Source organism: Rhagoletis pomonella, unplaced genomic scaffold (genome assembly GCF_013731165.1).
Source record: "Rhagoletis pomonella isolate Grant_MI unplaced genomic scaffold, Rhpom_1.0 Rhpom_scaffold_07011, whole genome shotgun sequence".
Lineage (NCBI taxonomy): Eukaryota > Metazoa > Arthropoda > Insecta > Diptera > Tephritidae > Rhagoletis > Rhagoletis pomonella.
The window spans coordinates 1,641-8,636 of NW_023465542.1; the positions used below are offsets into that span (position 1 = coordinate 1,641).

Genomic DNA, 6,996 nt, shown 5'->3' on the forward strand with positions numbered 1-6,996 from the left:
TAGAAGAAATCAAGGTAAGGGAAATGGAGATCGCCAATAATTTAAAACGCGAACAGATCCAAGCGGTGAAGGAGCAGACAGAGGCAATAATAGTAATACAACACTTAATTGAAATTTTGAGGCGGCCGTGAGAATGTTTCAATTTTAGAAACAGCCTTGTCCATAAGTATTAGACAATTTTTTTTATACCTTTTTCTAATGCTTAAGAAAACTTGAAGTCCTTTTTCTTCTTAGTATTTTTAGAGTTTAAGAAAATATGAAGTCAGTTTTACTTTTAATATTTAGAATTAAAGAAAACATGAAGTCGTTTTTTTTTTTAAGTTTTTTAGAGTTTAGGAAAATATGGAGTCGATTCTATTTTTATTTTGTCTAGTGTCTATGAAAATATGATTTTTTTTTTAGCTTTTAAAAATATATGAATTTCTCTGTTTAATGAATTTATATACAAAACTTACTTGTGATAAAAACTGCATTTAAAAATACTTATCTTGGAAATATAGCAATCTATGTGTGTATTTTTATATTTCTTCTGGAGCCTAATATGAGATATCGAATATGAAAGAATTCAATTTTTTTTTTATTTTTTAGTCTTTAAGAAAATATGAGGTCCTCATTGCAATGAATTTATGAACAAAACCTTTTGTGATAAAAACTGCCTTTAAAAAGAATTTAACATTTGAAATATAATATACATATGCATATTTATTAATATATGTAAATAAGTAGAAATACGAATGAAAAATAAAAAGTTGAATTATTTTCAATCTAATTTTGAATGTCATTAGTAAAAGCATTTTGAACAATTTGCAATCGTTGTCTTTTCGCAATGGATAATATATTGTGTTGAAATAGCTGAAGAAGGGCCACCACATTCTTCAGGTTCTTCAGAGTCTTCCAAATAAATTTCATCGAACGGCACTCTAGCCCGAATCAAGTAGTTGTGTAAAACCACGCAAGCGTTGATTATGAAACCTGCTTTTGGTGGACTGTAGAAAAGGGCTCTTTCCTTCGACAGACAGCGAAATCTGTTTTTAGTAAGCCAATGCATCTTTCTACAAGAGCTCGAGTTGACTTGTGTGCTATATTGTAGCGCTCTTCTGCGGTACATGATGTCGCACTAATTGGTGTCATCAGCCAAGGCTAATTTAAAATTTATATTAGCATTAGATCTTTAACAAAGAAAAATAATATAAATTGTACCTGTAGTGGGTAGCCACTATCACCCAGAAGCCAAAAATCGCGCTCACCCGCCTCATAAAGCTCCTCCAGAGCTCTGCAAGCTCGAGAGCGACGCCATACATATGAGTCATAAGCAGTACCTCCGAACCGAGCGCTAGCAGACAAAACGATATAATCAGCATCACATATTATCATAACGTTCTTGGAGTGCCCACCCTTTCGGCAATAGTAAACATACTCAATTTCTTTCTTCGGGGCTGATATTTTGATGTGCGTTCCGTCTATGAGTCCGATTATTCCAGGAAATCGGGAACTTTATATGTCTGTGGGCTATGTTATTAAGTGCAATTGCCACCACTTGCACACATCTGCTAACTGATGTTTGGGATAAAGCAGATAAACTGTCTTGCCCCACACTTTTTTGAAAGCTACCAGTGGCAAAAAAACGCAGGGCGCTTAAAATAATTACATGACTCGGAACAGCATGTCTCCGTTGCGAGTTTGGCATAAATGGCATTAATTCATTAATTAATTCCAGGCACAAAGCTTTAGGGAACCGATATAAATCAATGAAATGCTCGTCTGTTGTAATCTCAAAGGATTTTGGTCGTCACGAAGTCTGCGTCGGAGCACTCTGAAATTATCTCTGAAATACATAATACGTTAAATTGTATATACTGCATTTAAAAAATTTACACCTTATTACCTTTGCTCGTCTCGAATTCTTTGCGATAATTCTAATAAAATAATTATTCCCGACATGTTTTGTTTACGTTTTCCTCAACTTTGACATTTACTTCGAAAATTCAATAGCACAGTTGCAAAAGTTTCACGACTATAGTGGTAATGGAACACGATTTTCACAGCACAAACCAGAATCGCAAAATAAGTGTCTGTGAAAAGGCAGAGTGAAAAGTAGTTGTGAAAACGAAAACTTTTTTTCACTTCATCTTATCACAGAACGAGAATTGACCCCCTGACCGGTTGAGAAGCAGACATTTGAAATAGTAATTGAGAAAAAAGTGTGTGACGCTCGTAATTTTGAAGTTTGCTATTTCTGTTTTGCTTTTTCTTTATGTGCATTTTGTCGGTGGTTTATTTCGGTGATGTTTAAGCGGTTTTCAATAAATTTTTTGTGCAAATGTAATTAAAATGAAGTGCGCGGTGATTGGTTGCAAAAACACGTACAAAAATAATAAATTAAACCGCGGCCGTGCACTGAGAAACTGGCCCTTAAGCCTGATATACAGTTCAATGCGAGCGTGAGCGTGAGCTTTTTATTTTGACCAATATCTTAGTTATTACTCAACTTTTTGCTATAGTTGAGACATGAAAAGATAGAGAAATAAAATATCTTTCAGAAATTTAGATTAAAAACTAATTTAAAATGCATAAAATGCCTTTTTTTCAAGCTCACACTCAACTGTGTGCATACGCAAAGCATTCGCATGTGAACGGCAAGTTTTGATAGATGTGTGTGAGCGTCCATAAGAATACAAATGGAATTCTTTGCCTTTGTGAACGTTCACGCTCACGCTCGCATTGAACTGTATATCAAGCTTTAGGATTTACACCGGACAATACTGTCATGACAATAACAATACATGCACAATTTTTCACTGCATACTCTTCCAATTGTCTCAATCACTGTCTTGATTATTTCCAAGACAGTAAATGGGACAATGATTTGACGTATGCAGACAATAATTTTGACGTCTTGTGCAAGAAAGAAGAGGAATTCATAACAAAAGAACTAAAATAACACAAGAGACGCTGATGTGTAATTTTGTCTCTTCTTTATTATTTTTTAGTTTTTAGCTTAAATAGCTCGCTCGAAATGCGTTTCACGTCCAACTTTTTGCTCAAAATGAATTGTAATAACTATTGTAAGGACGCCTACGCCACGGAGACAATGATCAGCGTTTTTGACAATTAATGCGTTTTTCTTTATTGTCTTTACAGCATTGTCTAATGTAAACGCGCCGTTAATCACTGTCTTGATTATTTTGAAGACAGTAAATCGGACAATGATTTGACGTATGCAGACAATAATTTTGACGTCTTGTGCAAGAAAGAAGACAAATTCATAACAAAATAACTATAATAATTAAAGAGAAGCTGATGTGTATGTAATTTTGTCTCTTCTTTTTTACTTTTTTGTTTTTAGCTCAAATAGCTCGCGCGAAATGCGCATTTCTGCAACTTGTAAATCAACGCTCACGTTCGATATTTTGTAAACGCGCCGTATGTGTGTTTTGATAGGGAGCGTCAGATTGGCAGCCCTTGCGACATCGGACCCAACGAACGTTGGCCAAATGAGAATATGCATTAATTGTCATATTGTTTGAGTAAAGTAGACATCGAGACAATACACCCCTAGAAGATTTTCTTAAAAGTCGAGTTTGATGACTCGATTCATCAAGTTTACGGTATAAATCAAATAATCGACATCCACTCCAACCAGCATTCCGGTAATGATATGGAAAAGTATTACGTAAACGTGGAAATAAACGGGCACCGTCAAAAATTTGAGGTCGACTCAGGTGATGGATTCACGTTATTACCGCGAAATAAATTCAGACGTCTCGATATCAGTACTAAACTGCAGCCTTCAACTATCGCTTTTCGATCATACACTAAAAATATAGTAATACATGACGGTAAAATCAAAGTGTTAGTTAAATACAATAACCATTGTTGAGAAGAAGATATGTATGTTGTACCGGATGGCTATGATGCTCTCCTAGGCCGAACGTGGATAAGACGATCTGTGTCGATTACAAAATAGGAGTCAACCCACAGTTAGTATCTTCAAACTACCCAATACGCCGAACCGACGAAATACTACATACCCTTAGCGTTAACTAGACATGGTGCAAACGGCCCTTAAAGGATCGAAATATTTTTGTCGACTTGATCTTTTTAAAGCTTATTTACACCTTCGAGTGTGCCCAGAATCTAGTGAAATGCAGACCATATCAACACATAAGGGTACTTTCAGGGTAAACCGATTGTAGTTCTGTATTAAAACCGCCCCATCAGAATTCAACCATATAATCGAACAAATATTGTCCGGCCAGAAAAACACAATGTCGTATTTCGATGACATCATTATACACGGAGCTACGAAAGCAGAGTGTAAGGAAAACTTGATTAATTGCCTCCAACTGTTAAAACAGCGTAATCTGCACCTAAACAAGAATAAATGTTCTTTTTTTCAAACACGCGTAGAATATCATGGCTATGTTATTCAATTCAACGAAATCTCGAAGTCTCCATCGAAAGTTCAAGCGATCACTGAAATGCCACGTCCAGTTTCTGCTGACGAAGTCAGGAGATTTTTAGGCCAGGTGACTTATTACGCCCGATTTACACCGAATTTGTCGTCAATAACATACCCATTACGTCTATTACTACGAAAACACGTAAAGTATTATTGGTCAACTGCGAAGCAGCACTTTCAAAATTGAAAAATATCATCTCCAGCGAAAAGGTCTTAATACCCTTCGATCCAGAGTTGCCAGTTATTGTTGCCTGCGATGCGAGTCCTACAGGAATAGCAGGGGTAATATCTCATAAAGTAGGCGACATAGAACGTCCGATTGCATACGCATCCAGATCATTAACGTCGGCTGAACAAAATTATAGCCAGCTAGATCGCGAAGCACTAGCGATTTTGTTCTCCGTCAACCATTTTTTTATGTACCAGTGCGGAAGGAGTTTCCAACTGGTCACTGACAATAGGCCCTTAACACGGATATTTCATCAAAGTAGTAAGCTTCAGCAAGGTTACTGAGATATGCTGAATTTTTATCAAGCTTTGACTACGAAATTGTGTATAAAAAAGGTTTAGAACAGGTAAATGTGGACTGCTTCTCCAGAGCTACCACAGCCATAGAAAGAGTATCCACAGACAAACTCATCAACGAAGAGGTAAATTAATTATGTCAATTATCAATTTTCGAAATTTCAAATGAATACATAAATGCTGAAATGCTAGCACAAGGAATGGCAAAAGCCCCTGATCTTTCAAAAATTTTAAATAATTTATTCATTTGTACTAATGAAAACGAAAACAATTATACATTTTACGTGAACTCCACCACACACATCCAGGCATAACGAAAATGAAACAACTCGCAGGAAGATACTGCTACTTGAAGGGAATCGATCGCGATATTGAGAGAATGGTAAGATCGTGTGAGGCGTGCGCCCAGGTTCAATCAAAACCAGCAAAAGTTCCACTTCATCATTGGGAGGAACCAACCGGGAACTGGGAAAGGATACATATAGACTATGTCGGCCCTTTCCAAAATCACCATTTTCTAATAGTTGTCGATGCAAAATCGAAATGGGTTGAGTTTCGAGCCATACGGAATTCACCAACCACGCTAATAACAATAAGCCTTCTAGCAGATATTTTTTCCACACACGGGTTTCCGTCAATATTAGTATCCGATAATGCCACTATTTTCACCAGTGAGATATTCAAAACATATTGCAGGAAAATGGTATATTTCAAAAACTCATAGCTCCAGGACACCCAAGTACCAATGGGCTGGCTGAAAAAAATGTTCAGACGTTGAAAAACAAGTTGAAAGCTATGACGTATGAATCAGGATCTATTCAATTAAAACTTAGCGAAATCTCGCAAAGATATAGAGCAACACCGCTTATTTGCGGGAAATGTCCGGCAGAACTCTATTTGAACAGACGTATTCGTATCAGACTGGACGCACTGAAACCTACCGCGCAGGCTAAGTCAACTATAATCACTCCGGGTGTGCGACAAATAAGCGTGGGAGAGAGAGTACAACTCTACACACAATGAATAATAAAACCATCTAGAAAATGGGGATTGTCCTACGTAAGTACGGCAAGCTGCATTACCTAGTAAAATTAGATGACGGGTACACTTTGAAACGCCATATCGACCAACTAAAAGTAACTAGCGTCGAGAACCGAAAGGTTAGATTCGACCCAAATATTGTAGTTTTAACTGCTCCTGCAATCCCTTTTGAAAATTCTGAGTTTGACAAACTTTTCAAAAGGACTTGCCCTTTCCACGTCTAACAGCTACTTAAAAGTGGCAATGCAATCGCTTTATCTACATGAACCAATTAGAACAGATCTGACCGGTTGAGAAGCAGCCATTTGTAATAGCAATTGAGAAAAAAGTGTGTGACGTTCGTAATTTTGAAGTTTGCCATTTCTGTTATGCTTCTTTCTTTATGTGTATTTTTTCGGTGGTTTCTTTTAGTGATTTTTAAGCGATTCTCAATAAATTTTTTGGGCAAATGTAATTAAAATGAAGTGCGCGGTGATTGGATGCAAAAACACGTACAAAAATAATAAATTGGTTAGCACAAACATGTGCTACAACATTGTTTGCATTTTTTTCTTTATGCTTCGTCTTCATATTCTTTATTTACTTTTCACAGAAAATAACATGGCGCCGAAATTACAAACGTCAGCCAGAAAATTACTTTTTTCTTTTGCTTCATCTTGTCAGATCTTTTGTAGTTGGATCATGCTGTCAAAATGCGAAATCGAAAGTCTACTTTCCCGTGTAAACAACCAGAAAGTCTTTTTGCAGATTTGCAGAAATCACTTTCGGAAATTAAAATTGCAAGGTGTAACCAGCGTTGCCAGGTCTTCGGCATGAGAAAACGTCCGTCTTGGTCTGAAAAAACGTCATTTTCAAATGAATGTACAAAAAATTCGTCTCATTAAACTTTTATTGTACACAAAGGTACATAGATATGTACGTAAGGTATATTAAAATGTCATTTCGACAGAGCACATTTAAAATTCATT

The 6,996-nt window shown here is 36.4% G+C and overlaps 1 long non-coding RNA gene across 2 annotated transcripts; it reads right to left on the reverse strand.

Annotated features, from left to right (window-relative positions):
* Positions 1 to 783: 783 nt before the first annotated feature.
* LOC118755678 lies at positions 784 to 2,152 on the reverse strand. 2 transcript variants are annotated; one of them, XR_004995049.1, is made up of 4 exons: positions 1,886 to 2,152; positions 1,418 to 1,825; positions 1,201 to 1,333; positions 784 to 1,140 (listed from the first exon to the last, which is right to left on the reverse strand). It is a non-coding gene; the product is annotated as an uncharacterized LOC118755678 (long non-coding RNA). The 2 variants fall into 2 exon arrangements; XR_004995048.1 differs by having other exon boundaries at positions 1,201 to 1,825.
* Between the last annotated feature and the right edge of the window lie 4,844 nt (positions 2,153 to 6,996).